The 16,110-nt window shown below is 44.0% G+C and overlaps 1 protein-coding gene across 1 annotated transcript in view; it reads right to left on the reverse strand.

Annotated features, from left to right (window-relative positions):
• The window catches only part of LOC118548244 (membrane-bound transcription factor site-2 protease), a 192,796-nt gene that overhangs the window by 98,854 nt on the left and 77,832 nt on the right, over positions 1-16,110 (reverse strand). The gene's annotated exons all lie outside the window — the stretch shown is intronic.

Genomic DNA, 16,110 nt, shown 5'->3' on the forward strand with positions numbered 1-16,110 from the left:
AGCCCACAGCCCCATCTTGTGGTCTGTCATTTTGAAGTTGGCCCTACATATTGTCACAAAATGAGGTCCATGATAGACTACCTGTAGCCTTGGATGGAGTCAGACAGGGCAATAGAGAACAGAAGTAGAAGAGAAAAAATAACGGAGGTTGAGGAAGGCCAGCATAGAAAGCAGACTAAAAAAAGACAGAGGAAAGACGGGGAGGCAAATCTTCATGCCACTGGGTAAGGTATCTTTGATGTACCAGAGGCAGCTAGCCTTCCTTCCAGTTTTGTATTACAGTTGACCCTTGAATAACAGGGATTTGAAGTGTGCGGGCCCACTTATATATAAATTTTTTACAGTGCAGTACTGTAAATGTATTTTCCTTATGATCTTCTTAATAACATTTTCTTTTCTCTAGCTTACTTTATTGTAAGAATACAGTACATACTACATATAACAAACAAAATATGTGTTAATTGACTGCTTATGTTATTGGTAAGGCTTTTGGTCAACAGTAGGCTCTTAGCAGTTACATTTTTGGGGAGTCAAAAGTTACACTTGGATTTTGACTGTGTGAGGGGCACATGCCCCTAACCCCTGCATTATTCAGCTGTAGTTGTAGAAATCCAGTACTTTGATTATGAGAAGCCTGTTTGCTTGCTATAGTCAAAGGAAAATGCATGAAAGTTTGGTCTTCCTGCATGAGGGCAGACTTGAAAAAATGAGGTATTCTCTCAGACCCACACTGGAGGTTCAGGGGAGGCTTCTCGGTGGAAAGGACCTCTGAAAAGGAACTCATAGGACAACCTCTTGAAGCCTAGTGGATGCTGTTGGTGCTCTGCCCAGATCTCTTTTACTATTAAGTGCATTAGCCACCCAGGTCCTGTGAGTTTGGGAGCCCCTTCTCCAGAGTTGCCCTTGGCTCAGTGTGGCTTCTCCCGCCTCCAACCCCCCAGAAAAGACATGGGGGTGCCAATGCTGTCTCCTTATTGGTGTGTTGCCATTTGTACTCCAGAGCTCTTTACTGCATCAGGCTAAAGCTGGTCTACAGCTGAGACCACATTCTTGCAAAACATCTACCCCTTCCTATCCTGTTTCCCTCACACCACTTCTCCCCAGAGCACTCCCACCACAACCACATGAACAAGAGTCCCATCTCAGACTCTACTTCCAGGGAACCCAAACTAAGACCTGGATTCCTTATCTCTCTTATTCCCTCCATCCCTCTCTCCCTCCCTCCTTCTCTCCTTCCCTCTCTCTCTTCTTTCCTAAGGCCAGTTTTATTGAAGGCAGGAGCAAAAAACAAGAGGCATCAGGACACAGAACCTGAGTTTCACTGGCTTCATAATTTTGCCTTGGATTTGGGACAGGGATTACTCTATTTTTGTATAATCAGTGCCTTTGCCTAAAAGCTTATCAGTTGCCTTGAAAAGCAATGAGTCTCTCCTACTTATGCCATAGATTTCCTTGGTACCTGATCTTATTAATGTGACATATATACAAAATCCTTCCTTATGGATTCCTCATCCTTTTTAAAAAGGCAAATAACTCCTATCTCTCAGAATTATAGCAAGAATTTAAAAAGATGGTGGACCTACAATTAGAAAATATGATAATTAAGTGCTTCTAAGAGCATTAAATTCAATTTCCTCAATTCTTGACCCCCCAATGTCTTCAAATGACTACAGATTTTTTGTCTTTTAAAAAAATACTGACTCCCACTTCCCACATGCAGAAAGACAGAAACAAAACATAAATGTGTATGTGCCAGAACGTTGAGAGGCTATGTCACAGAGGGGTTAGTGTGTGGACTGGGGAGTCGGGCTGCCTGAGCACCACTAAGACTAGCTCTGTGGCCTTGGGCAATTAACTTAATTTATGGTGTCTCAGTTTCTACAATCATAAAATGGGAAAAATACTAGTACTGCCTACTTTATAAGATTGTGCAGTGGAATAAAGCACTTAACCACATTCAGTATAGAAACATTGAATATGTTTTAGCCTTATTATGTGTACATTCTTTTCCACTTTATTCATGTCTTAATGGATTTGATCATAGCCGAAGCCTGCAAACCGTTTTTTTTTTTTCTCACCAAGTTGACTATTATACTTTTGTTAGGATTCTTTTCTTACCTTAATTTTACATTTTTTTAAAAAAATGGGGCTCGAACTTACAACCCTGAGATCAAGAGCGGAGCTGAGATCAAGAGTCAGATGCTTAACCGACTGAGCTACCCAGGCACCCCATCTTAATTTTACTTTTAAAGAGAGAATTTGAATAATTCACGTTTGAGATTTATTTGGCTGGGTGAAACACAACTATTCAAATGTAGAGATCTGGTAGATCCCTGTATAGTTCCTGTTCATCAGGAGAAAAATAATGAAAGAAACTGAGATCATATACTAGAGGTGATTATGCATATCCTGATTTAGAAAAGCATTCAGTGAGTATTCTGGTTATTTGTGTTTTGAAACTAGTGTCTTTTTTTCAGATATTACATTCGTTCTAATCCAATGAAGGACAAGGAAAGAATTGTTTTTAATTTGCCAAAGAACTTGAGTTTGGAAACCAGAAGTGAAAAATTAGTAAGCTGGGAAACAGCTGCTTTAATAGAGGAATGGAAAAGTGAACTAATCATTACCATATACAGGAACACTAACTTACGTACACTTGACCAGAGTTTTCTCCAAAGTGGTCTACAGAAGGAATAAAGCGAGGGGGGATGCCCTGGGATCTAGGAGCAGTGCTGTTGTAGACATGCAGATGCCAACTGAGAAGCTGAGGGGGGACTCTACTGTATTCATCTGCTAGGGCTGCCATAACAAAGTACCACAAACTGGGAGGCTTAAACAACAGGGAATTATTATCTCACAGTTCTGGAGGCTAGAAGTTCAATATCAGGGTGTTGGCAGGGTTGGTTCCTTCTGAGGGCTGCGAGGGAGAATCTGTTCCATGCCTCTCCTCTAGGTTCTGGTCGGTTGCCGGCAATCTTCGACTTTCCTTGGCTTATAGATACATTACTCAGATCTTTGCCTTCATCTTCACGTGGCATTCTCTCCGTGTGCGTGTCTATGTCCAACTTTCTCCTTTTAATAAGGACACCAATCATACTGGATTCGGGGCCCACCATACTCCATTAGTATGACCTCATCTTAACTGATGACATTTGCAATGATCCTCTTTCCAAATAAGGTCACATTCTGAGGTATTGGGGGTTACTAGTTCAACGTATGAATTTTTGGGGGACACAAACCAATTCATAACATCTATTACTGGGGAAAGTATCAATCATCATTTTAAAGCTTAGCTGTGCCCCGGAAGTAGATTGCTAATGGGTAAACTCTTCAGATAAAATGTGGACATAAAATACATTCTGAATTAGCAAGAATATTTCTAACATCTTTCTCTAAATAAACAGGATTCTTCTTTTCTTTGTCCTGAAGACATTCCTCTTACCTACTTTCCAAAACATTCTCATGTTAATGAATGTGTTTCTGTTTAAGGCCTTTCTTGGCCTAGGCTGCTTTTTCGCTTCTATTTTGGGACGATATCAGCCATTGCAACAGGTGACCTAACACTCCCAAAACCACGCAACGGATGGTGACTAGAACAAACTGTTAGAAGTCAGGGACTGGGGAAGTGATGTGTCCAAAAGGCAGTAATGAACAGGACTGTGAATGTTAAGTATGACAATCTTCAAGGTTTTCAAAGTTAACATTTGCCTAGTTCCTATTTCTTCAGGGCCTAGGTTCTAGTTAGAAAATAAGCCAAAGGTTTTTTTCCCCCCCTAAGACCTACTTCAAATGTCAAAGGACAGAAAACCTCTTGGTTCTAGGTAGAGTGATAATTTTTAGAATACATATAAAGTACTACTTGGCAGGGAAGAAGAAAGTTCATGCTGTCTTCTTGATTAGGTTACATGGTTGTGGCCGCAGGGTTTTGATGATCACCAAGGCCTACATGGGACTAATGCAATGCCAACTGATATGTTAGTTTCTCAAAGAGTTTTTCACTGCTGGATATTTGCTGTATTCAAAGATTACGTGGTAACTGAAACCAACCTTGGGTTAATGCAGCTGTCCCAGAATTATATTTCAGTGTTTGTGTGGGCTACATTCATAATACACTTTGTAAGAGCTTAATATAAATTCTTGGAACTCAGATAATACCTCCGTGTCTATTAAAAGAAGTTAGAAGTTTGGGATTTAAGATGAGGTTGCTTGGCAATAATAAAACAGAATAAAGCAAGCTACCTTAACACAAAGCAATTATTTCTTCTACAAGAAAGACTGTCACAATTGAAGGAAAAAAAAAGCTTTCATTTAAAAAATTAGAAAAAAGCAAGTTACCACATTGTTAAAATACATTTTTTCATCTATAAAATGCAAAATTTTATTTCCTATGATTCAGTAAAATAAAAAGAAAGTATAATTATAATTCTGTGTTCATCGTATTAGCATGTAAATGTAATTATATGTATTGCTGGAACAGTTGAGAACATATCATCCCATATTTTTCACATGATTATAAAGAATTTGTATGAACAAAGGTGGTTGTTTTCACATACGAAAGCAAATAAGGTTATTCCCCACAGGGAAAAGAAAGAAGATTTAGAAGAAATGAGTGACCCAGGGAACGTTTGAATGACGGTGTATCAGAAGTCGGCAAACTTTGATGGTAAAAGGCAGATGGTAAACATTTTATGCTTTGTGGGCAAGGCCATTTTTGTTACAACTACTCCGCCCTGCCTTTATAGGGGGAAAGGGGCCATAGACAGTATGGAAGGGAATGGGCGTGGCTGTGGGCCAATAAAACTTGGTTTACAAACACCTCCAGCAGGCCATAGTTTGCCAGCCCCTCCTATGTATCCATTAGGGAGACCGTTATGATTAAGTACTAAACAGTAGAAATAATACTATAGAATTTGGTGCCTTATAACCTTTCAAATAATTCCATACACATTTTTCATTGGATCACTCTGGATTTCAACTCTTTTCTCACCACCGAGGAGGACAGCTTTAAGGAACATTGTATGAGGGCCTCTATCAGCTGTGAGTTCCCTGAAGGCAGGTTTCATATCCGGTTCTCCAGTGCCCTGCAGTGTGTGTGGAATCAACTCAGGCCATTTCCTGTCAACTCAACGCACGAACTGTATTTCTCTGCCTACTTCATTTTCTGTCTCAATGATGCATTTTACCCTTCAAAGCAGCTGTTCCTGTGAGTCTTGTACATTTGGAATCTTCCATATGTATGCTATTTGTATTCCTAAAGATATTTCAGTTGACCTAAAGAATAAGGGTGGAGTCAGAGGTTTTTCTTCCTCCTATCTAACCTGCCTATGTGGATGAACCTAACTGAGCATCCAACACCAGACACTTAAAAGGGAAAAAAGGACTATTCTTATGGGCACACCAGACAAGGAAGAGAAAGACAGAATCCCTTATTTTGTTATTCCCCTGACCTTGGAGACAAGGCAGGATGCTCTCTTGGTCTGGCCATGCCCTTGAGATGCAAGAGGCTGGACAGGAGGAGGTGTTTCGGTGATGGTTTTGGACTGAGTAGTGACTGCTGCTGGCCCCCATTTCGAGTCATTTGTTCCTAAGCAGGAAGTATTTGAGCTCACTAAATTGGATCTCAAAAGTATCATCTAAACGAGAAGATATACCCTGCAGAAATTTCCTAGTTACCTCAGTAAACCTTCGTATTTTTTGCCTTCATGGCGATTGAAAAACACGGCCACCCTATTTTGCAGTTTCTTGCATCAAGAAGTAGAGCTTGAGGGCTATGAATTTGCCTCTGAGTGTGCATTGTTTTCACTGTGGTTAATTTAAAAATGGGTTGTAGTTGTAATTTTCATGTTTTTCTTCAGCCCCTGAGTTATTCGAAGAGTATTTTAGAGTTTTCCTAATAGCTTTAGTTTTTTCTTCTTGTTGCTAACTTCTAATTTTTTAGCATCTGGGTCAGAGATTGTGGAATATATAAGTACTAAATGTGGGCATTTCAGGTTTTCTTGGTCTCATTGTACCTTAACACTTTTTAAAATATTTCATGGCAGGGGCCCCCGGGTGGCTCAGTTGGTTAAGCGTCTGCCTTCAGCTTGGGTTGTGATCTCGGGTTCCTGGGATCTAGTCCCACGTTGGGCTCCCTGCTCAGTGGGGAGTCTGCTTCTCCCTCTGTCTCTCCCTCCACTCGTGCTCGTTTCCAGTGTCAAAAATGGATGGATAAAATCTTTAAAAAAATATTTCATGGCAGTAAGAAATGAATGCCAAATTAAACATTTATGTCTGTGTGTATAATCATGTATGTATGTACATATATATAGTCAATCAGGTTTAATAACTGTAGTATTACACTCTTTTGTATCTATTTTTAACTAGATAGTTTTCCAAATTCTGAAGAGGTGTTTTGTCAGAACTTTTTTTCTATTTAAAATAGTCTCTGTTCTCTTTATTTTGATAAACTGTTGTCAGTACTTAGAGATTCATGATTGATATATTTTGGTGGCTTATATTTGTATTAAAAATACTCTTAATTTCTTAAAAATATTAAAAAATTCTTGTATATAATACATGAATAAAAGAGGAAATCAAAACTGAAATGACACACTATTAAGAAAATATTAATGAAAATATCTTCAGATGAAGGCTATCCTGGTCTCACTTGAAATTTATGACCTTAATTGGGCCCTAAGAACCACCTCACAGCCCAACTACGTTTTCCAGGGCAATTTCTTCTCTCTCTAAGAGAGGGCTATCATAAACCTTCTCAAAATTCCCAAACTTCTTCTTCAATCCTCACTCTCAGCTGCCAACCTTGCTTATTTCACTGAAAAGTTATTTTCCATCAGCAAAGCACATCCCCCTGGCAACTGAACAAACCTGCTTGCCTCTGTATCCCCATGCCTTGTCCCCTCTTGTCACACTGGCCAGCAGCCTTTGCTCCTACAGAGGCCAGCCCCGCCATCCTTGCAAATCAGATCCCTACCATTTGTGGCTGCTCGAGGCTTAGCAATGAGTGTCCCTTCTCTTTCCTGTTTCATGACTGTTTCTCTCTCTGTGGGACCATTTCAACCTCAGCCTTGAAATCCGATGTGTTATCTTTCGTGTTAAAAGAAGACTCCTCCTATGACCACTTCCAGCCACTGTATTCATTTTTCTGCTGCCTGAGGAGTTAGCCACCCTCTCCGTCTTGCCTAACTCATCCTCCCGATGCCTTTGAGCTTGCTTCAAGCAAGTATTTACCTCCACCTGTTTCGTTCTCAAGGTCACTGCCGCTCTCCACATTGCCAAAACCAATGGTTAACTCTTATTGATTTATCAGCAGTATTTGACTTGGTTGATCCCTCCTGCCTTCTGGAAACTCTTCTTTCATTTGGGTTTTTGTACCCATTTATCTCTCTCTCTCTCTCTCTTCCTTTTTTAAAAGTTGTAGTAAGGGGTGCCTGGGTGGCTCAGTTGGTTAAGCGTCTGCCTTCGGCTCAGGTCATGATCCCGGGGTCCTGGGATCAAGCCCCATGTCGGGCTCCCTGTTCAGCGGAGAGCCTGCTTCTCTCTCTCCCTCTGCTGCTCCCCCTGCTTGTGCTCTCTCTCTCTCTCTCTGTCTCTCTCCATGTCAAATAAATAAGTAAATAAATAAATCTTTAAAATATTTCTTTAGAAAAAGTTGTAGTAAAATACACATAACATAAAATTTACCATCTTAACCATTTTTAAGGGTATACCTTAGTGGCATTAAGTACATTCACAGTGTTGTGTTGCCATCACTACCCTCCCTCCATCCACAGAACTCTTTTCACTTTGCAAAATGGAAGCGCTGGACCTATGAAACCCTAGCCCCCACACCTCCCCCACTCCTTAGTCTCTCCTGGACTTCTAAATGTTGTCATGCTCCAGGGTTCAGTGCTTTGACCCTATCTCTGCTCTAGTTACACTCCTCTGGGAGATCTCATCTAACCTGGTGTCAGATACCAACTCCACAATGGTGACCCCCAAATTTGGATCGCAGCCTGGACTTCTTTCCTGAACTCTATATTTGGATATCCAACTTCTTTCATATCTCCATTTAGACATCTAATAGGCATCATGAACTTAAGATTATCCAAACCAAACTTTGTTTTCTGCCCCCCAAATCTGCTTCTTGCATAGTGGCCTCAACCCAGAATTTCCCACCTCACCATTCACTGACTTGCTCAGGCTTGGAGCTGGGGGTTCTTCCTAGAATATAAGATCCAAGAGGGCAGGGATTCCTGTTTCGTCTGCTGAGGTACCTCCAGCACCTAGAATTGCTCCTGGTACATAGAAGATTCTCTAAGGCTTTACACGATCTAACTGTGGATCTACCTTTCCTTCTACCCCTCTGGCTTATTGCTCTAAAGCCATTTGGTTCAGCATGACAAGCAGGTGCCTACTTTAGAAACTTTACAGTTATTCTTCTTACACCTAGTTCTGGGGTGATTTTAAGAACATGAACTTAAGAGAAAGTTCTTAAAGGGGCTTAGGAATATCCAAAGTAATCTTTTACTAGTCATTATCTCCTCCACCCCACCCCCAGATATGGTCCTCAAGGGAAAGAGATGCACACAGTGGGCAAACCAGCAATATCACTTCGCAGAGTTGTGGCTTCCAACCACACAGCCAGCTCATGGATATCACAGAAAATTCCTTTACCTCGTCTAGCTTCACCTAAAAAAACAGCCTTCTTTTCAGAGCCTAAACCTAGGTTGAGTCTTGGCCCTTCTAAGTGCAGAAGGCCACACCTTTCCACTTGTGCAGGAGGAAATGGGGTGAGAGAGACCCAGCAAATGAGCATGTTTGTCTCAGGGGTTAGAGCTGCCTCCCCAAACCTTTTAATGCAGGACAAATGACCCTGAGTGGGCTGCCATGGTGGAGAGAGAACATAATAAAGGGGGAGATAAAAAACTGGAAGGAAGGATCAGAAGTTACAGAGGGGGACACAGAGACCAACAGACAGGGAGCCAAAGAACGATAAAGAGAGCCAAGTGCACACAGAGCCGCAGATAGAGACAACCACGAAGAGATCCGAGGAGAGCAGGTCGGAGAGAGCAACAGGGCAGAGTGCAGAGGCCGGGTAGAAAGGCAGCTAGAGACACTTTATACTGGTGCTGCCCACAGCGGGAGGAGCCGAGGACATTCGGGACAGTAGCTTAAAGGTGTTTCTCAAGCGGGGCGCCTGGGTGGCTCAGTCATTAAGCGTCTGCCTTCCGCTCAGGTCATGATCCCAGGGTCCGGGGGTCGAGTCCCGCATCGGGCTCCCTGCTCCGCGGGAAGCCTGCTTCTCTCTCTCCCACTCCCCCTGCCTGTGCTCTCTCACTCTCTCTCTGTCAAACAAATAAATAGAATCTTAAAAAAAAAGTTCTTTATCAAGCTGTGTGATGCTCCCACACTCCTCCCTTACGCCACAGGCTCCTCCCCACACGGCACAGACTGTCCATGGTGATCAGGAGGCATAAAGGGGTGAGGGGTGTGCAAGGTGGGGCCTACGGTGGGGCTGCCAGATATACACGGGGCTGGACAGCGGGGCACGTGGGGCTGAAAGTCAGCCAAGCACCCCCCGTTTGGCAAGCCCTGTGCCTGTGGGGCTGCACCGTCCGGGAGCGAGGGCGGTATGTTGAAGACCGAAGGTTTTCGTGGAGCTCGGTCCTTTTGCTCACCTGATTTATGTTCCTCCGCATTTCCGTCGACTTGCAGCAGCCCAGGATTGAACTGAGCTCCTACTACATGTCACTGGGCACTGTGCTGGGGGCTGGGCTGCCATCATCAGCAGAACAAGTGTGCTGGCAGTCTTGCTTTCCACTTCCAAAGGGCCATTCCTACTCGTTCTTGAAGTCCCGGCTTAGCCGCCATCACGTCCTCAGGGAAGTTGCCGTGGCTGCTGTAGGTGCTCGGCCCCACGTCCCCGCTGCTTCCTCCTCATCGCCAGCATCTTTTCCTTGAACCGAGGGAATGTTCTGACACTGGAGCCTCGCTCAGCTGCGTGTAGACCAGGGGACACTTGGCCGTGTCTGCTCGTCACACTTTGCTGTGCGTAGGAATGCTACTGGTATCCAGTGGGTAGACGCCAGGGCTGCTGCCGAATAGCCGATAATGCGCAGGACCCCCAGCCCCCCAAACAAAGAACAATCCGGCCCAAATGTCAGTAGTGCCAGGCCAAGAAACCCTGATGGTGATACGACTCAGAAGTGTGTGTATGTGTATGCGGTGTGTGTGTGTGTGTGTGTGAGCACACGCGCGTGCTAACGCTTCTGGGGGCAGGCCTCAAGGAATAGAGGACAGAGCCCTTGGGTAAATACCTGAGGCTCCCTGTCTTCTGGTGAGGTAACTCTGAGGTGTGTTCCACACAGTTTCTTGAAGGGTCCCCAGCAGGACTGAGCCTCAGTTGCCCACAAAGGCAATTGCTCACTATGGCACCTCTCAGTGGCTTTTATAAAAATCTTTCCATCTCATTCTCCCTGCTCCCTTGTTCCTGTTCCTAGGGATAACTTCCCAAAGCAACTGCCGGCACCCAATTTCTCTCAGCATCTGCTTTTAATACAGATTCCTTTTCTGATTCTCCAGCTACATTGGGTTTCTCTCCCTTGACTGCAGCCACCCCTCTTTGTAGTGACTTTGTGTTAATGTCTTCTTCCTAGACTGCGACCTCTGTGAGGACGCGGCCTACGCCTGCCTTGTTCATTGCTTTATTTTCATGGCTTAGTGCAGTTTCTGGCACACAGTGCGTGCTCAAAAGATATTTGTTGAATGGCCGAATGAACAAATGAATGAATTTAGGCTGTTTTCTTCCTCTGAATTGGGAGCCTCTTTTACATGTTCATTTCCCCCTGCTTTGAATGGCTTACCGAGACAGCTGGGAAAACTTTCAGAAAGTGGGGGAGGTCAGGCCATGGATGACTTGATGGCAATATTACTAAGGTTAAAACAGGCCCATTTTTAAAAAAGATTTTATTTATTTTTTAAAAAGATTTTATTTTTATTTATTTTTTAAAGATTTTATTTATCTGAGAGAGAGAGAGAGAACATGAGCAGAAGTAGGGGAGGGGCAGAGGGAGAGGGAGAAGCAGACTCCCTGCTGAACAAGGAGCCTGATGCGGGGCTCGATCCCGGGACCCCGGGATCATGACCCGAGTCGAAGGCGGACACTTAACCGACTGAGCCACCCAGGCACCCCTAAAATGGGCCCATTTTGTCAGATTCTACAGGCTTGGAAGATTAAGACCTTGGAATATGAAATAGTCTGAGAACATTCTCAATAGTGTTGTTTAACAAAGCAGAGACTCAAGGCCTACAAAGTAACAGAGAGGATTATCTCAAGGCTTCAAGAAAGCAGACAAGTTGGAAACAGTGGGAGACTTTAGTTAAGGAAAAGAGAAGGAAAATAACAGTGATGGGTCACCATTTCCACTGCTTCTCCCTCTCCCTATCTCCTTCCCTCCCTCTCCCTCTGCCCCACCCCCTCCCTCTGTCCCTCCCCCCCACTTGTGTGCTCTGTCTTGCTCTGTTCTCTCTCTCTCTCAAATAAATAAATAAAATCTTTAAAAAAAGTCTAGGTTAGAAAAAAACCCCAACTTTGCAGGGCAGTCAGGAAAGGAGAGCGGGGAAACTGCCCTGCACAGCGTATGGTACAACTGTGATTCTCTCCAGTTTTATAGATCCTGACCTTGGGTAGAATCCCAGTTGGGTAAAAATTAGTTCAAGGGCACACAGGCCGCAGTGATGTTTCGGTCACATTCCAGATCTCGGGTGCATGTGTCACTGGCCACTGTTACTGCTTCGGACCCTGGAGGAGGACCCTCCCCCATGTACCATGTGTCACCAAAGGGACTAGAGTTACCTCATTTTTGAAAAAGAGCCAGGTTATAGAGGTCTCATGTGACAATGCAGGACAACGTAATTCTAAATACATTTATAGGCTGCCAAAACTCTGCAAACATTGTCCATTTCAACACTCATTAGAAAATGACTAATAAGAAACAGAAGTGCTCAACGCTGCAATAATATAACTTTGTAAGATTGGTTCAAATAAACTAGGCTTTTTAGAGACAAGGTGCCAACGTAGTTCAGAAGGACTTTGCTGCGGCCTAGTGCCACAAAGGACAGCTGTGTTGGGCAGACAATGACGGAGCTCTGCCCAGGTCCCTTCAGATCCATTTCCCCATTTGTTGTCTGTTCCTGGCTTCATCGGGCCTTTGTTTCCAACACCTCAGTGCTCCTTTGGAGGCCTGCCCTAGGGCCTCTGGAGCAGGCCTTTCCAGCTGGTAAGGAGAGCCAAAAGCCCTGGGAATTTGTTCCCCCCGCCCCGGGGCAGCCCTGAACTTAGGATAGACAGCCCCCGCCCCTTGCCTGAGGTAGGACAACTCTATGGCATCAGTTCTCACACTCCAGAGCTCTCTTACAGGATCAGAAGGAAGATACCTTCTGTGGGACTTGAGATCCCATCTTTGTTCCCCCAGTTTTTCCTGGAAACATTTTCTTAATTAATCACTTATACACAATTCCTCATTTCAAGATTGGCTTCTGGAGGGACCCAACCGAAGACATGTGTCCTTTAGAACTAACACCCCCGCAAAGCAGTCACCATGTTGACAGAATCGCCGTGTCCCAGGCGGCAAGGTTTCCAGCCTCAGATGGAGCCTCAACACTGCTGGGTGGTACTTTCAGCTCTTCCCTGCTCTCTATGACTGATTTCTTTTTCAAGACCCTTAGAAGAGTGAGGCGGGCTGCCAGGTGGCCTCCGTTTTCCCTGTTCCTCCTCCCTAACCCCACAGACCCTCTGACGACCTTTTTGGGATCAGCTTAGTTCCTTCTCAGAGGAAAGAATATGTGTTCCTGCCTCCCCTCCTTTGGACTCCGCTCATCGGTGACCTCCTTCTGACCTTTATTATCCTTGTCACTCTGGCTTCTAAACAGGTTGAAATATTGTTCAGATCGTTATAAGATACAGCCCCCCAAATTCTCTCCATATTGGAAATCTCCAAACCCAACTACTATCCTTTTTCTCTGTTCTTAGTCACGGGGCTAGAAGAGACCGGCCCATTTGCAGCCTCAACTCTTCATTCGCCCCACAACCTGCAGTGACCTGGTTTGTGAACCAGCCCCCACAGTCTATGGAAACGCTTCCCTCTGAGGTCAACACTGGCTTTCTGATTCATTACTTCACTCCTCCCCCAAAGCACCATGTTTCTCCCTTTTGTCCTCCCACATCCAATCAGTTAGCAAGGCTACTTTTTTTTTAGGGGGGAGGGGCAGAGGGAGAGACCGAGAGAAGCAGACTCCCTGCTGAGCACAAAGCAGACGCGGGGCTGAATCCCACGACCCTGAGATCACGACCTGAGCAGAAGGCAGACGCTCAACCGACTGAGCTACCCAGGCACCCCAGCAAGGTTACTTTTGACTTTATTACTAAAATATACCTTGAACCTCTCTTCTTGTCTTTATCTTCACTGCCAACGCCTTTGTTCGGGGCACCATCATCTCTAGCCTTTTAATGGTTCTCTCTTCTTTCCTGCTCATTCTAGTAGGGTCCTCTTTCCACATGGCAGTGAGAGTGAGCTCATCAAAGCTGAAATCAGGCAACTCCACTGCTTAAAACCTTCTAAGGGTTCCTACTACACTTGGAAGAAAATCAGCATCTCTTGTCAAGATGGCCTCCGAAGGCCCTGCTAGCCTCATGCAGTTCTTCTCTATGTTTGGGCTGCATTGTTTTTCTTTGAGTCGTGAGAACATACTTTCCTATCCCAGGGCCTTTGCACATGCGGTCCCCTCTGCCTGAAATATTCTTTTCTCGCCCTATCAATCTCACTTCTTCTTGGGGAAATGCTGCTCCAGCCACATCTCCCCTAGCTTATCCTCTTCCTCAGCCTTTTGTTTGTCTTTATATCACTTAATAGGATTTACAATTATCTTGTGTAGTTGTTTACTTAGCTTTGTCTGTACCCTCTTTCCCCCACTGTAAGCTCTGAGGGCAGGAACATAGGCTTACTCGCTCTTTTCACCCCAAAAGTGGAGACAGAAGAGTGCTGGCATTTAGTAGACACTCAGGACATTCTGCGTAAACATGTCCTTCTCTGTGAACCCTTCAGCGCCATGGGAGGGTTAGGGGCAACCTTCCTGTGGATTCTGCTAACGGTTTGAAGATACCACAGAAATCTAATAACCATGTTGTTGCTTACTTGTCTCCTCCACCAGACCATGGTGAACAGGCTCCTAGAACACAGAACTATCTCTAACTTATTTTTAAACCCTCAGTATCTAGCACAGTGCCTGAATCACAGTAAGCACTTAATAAATGATAAATGAATGCATGGATAAATGAATGGAATCTTATTCTCCCAGCTGGGAGTGACTGAGAGGTGGATGCCAGCAATTTCCTCTGAGCATGGAGAAACCGCACCATGTTTTTGGAGATGGAGGTCTGAATTTCCCTTCTGAGGCTAGGCAGCTCTTTTATTTCTGGAAGGAAAATACTCTGGGGGAAAAAAGCTGTTAACTACACAAAAGGTGAAACAAAGGTCCCTTTTTGAAATGAAAAGTTTTCAGATGAGGAGATTCTAAACTGTTCTGCATAATTATGTAAAAGGTTTTTTCTTTTTTTAAAAAAGATTTATTTATTTGAGACAGAGAGAGACAGAGATAGCGAGCATGCGCGTGTAGGAGGCGGGTCAGAGGGGGCGGGAAGAGAGAGAGAGAGAGAGAGAAGCGGACTCCCCCATGAGCTGGGAGCCCAACGCGGAGCTTGATCCCAGGACTCTGAGATAACAATCTGAGCTGAAATCAAGAGTCGGACGTTCAACCGACTGAGCCGCCCAGGTGCCCTGTAAAAGAGTTTTTCATGTGGGTAGAGTTATAACTCTGCACATTACTTCTTTTTGGAAAAGCGATTTTTCCTCTCTGTGGCTACTCATGCAGTAAGGTAAATTCCAAGGAAAGAGTCGTAAACATGGCTGCTACATCACCGTGAAGGACTGGGGTTAAGGAGAGAAGTGGTTTGGCTCAAGAAATCACAGAAGGAAGGAAGTCATTGCACAGCATGCACCCCAGGGGACAAAACTTGTCACCTGCTCTCCTGGATTAAAAACAAGCATTGATTTGTTCACAGTTACCGTGTCAAAAATTAAAATTCAGCATAGAAGTAAATGTTATGGCAAAATAAAGTGTTTTCATAGATCATAGCTAGTTTCTTTTTCATAATTCTTTCTTCATAGTTAATCATTCTTCATTTATTAATTTTCTTCTCTCTGTCAGCCTATAAAGTTTTTGGGGATTACATCTTTATACATAATGGTATAGATAGTTATCTATTAATTCATTTAAAATTTTCCATAATATGATTTATTTTACTCTTTGCCCAAACTGTAGGTGACTTATGATAGAGTAGAACTGAGCAAAGAGGACCCCCAAAAGAAGACTGTAATTTGAGGCACAGGATAAGTGTCCATGAGGGCATTCAGAGATGGGGCAATGGAATGAGCAGCCTGGCCTTTTTTTTTTTTTTTTTCGGGCAACCTGGCTTTTTCTGTTGGCTTGCATGTAGAGGAACAAGCAGAAACCTCTGGTATTTGGAGCCTGAAGACCTAGGTTAGGGTTCCGACACGGACACTTCTTAGTTGTGTGACTTTACCTTTTTCAAGGTGTTTTGTCATTTATAAAATGAAGATTTTCTCATTTCTCCTGTGCAACCATGAGATCTAGTTCCAGCTAACGAAATGTAAGGGGGAGTCTGCTGGGGCTTCTGGGAGAGGTTCTTCCCTGAGAGGAGGAAAGCCCCTTTCCCCACCATCCCTGCTGTTCCTTCTCGTTTGAATGCTAGTGCAAGATCCTGATTCTCGGAGCTGTGGCAGCCATCTTGGGAACAGGAAGTAAGAAGCATGAGGATGAAAAACTGACTTGTTGAGAGTGGCAGAGTAAAGAACTAGAAATTGCCTGGGGCTTTTTGACTTTATACAATTTTTGAACCAATCTGGAACTACCTCCCTCCAGGTTTCTAGGCTAGTGAGATGACTAAATGACTTTACTGATTGAATCACTGCTACTCAGGTATTCCATTACTTGCAGCCAATGCATCCTAACCGATACCGTGTGTATAGTGCTTATGTGGGGCTGTGCATGGGA

The sequence above is a fragment of the Halichoerus grypus genome, chromosome X, assembly GCF_964656455.1.
Source record: "Halichoerus grypus chromosome X, mHalGry1.hap1.1, whole genome shotgun sequence".
In the NCBI taxonomy this organism is placed as follows: domain Eukaryota; kingdom Metazoa; phylum Chordata; class Mammalia; order Carnivora; family Phocidae; genus Halichoerus; species Halichoerus grypus.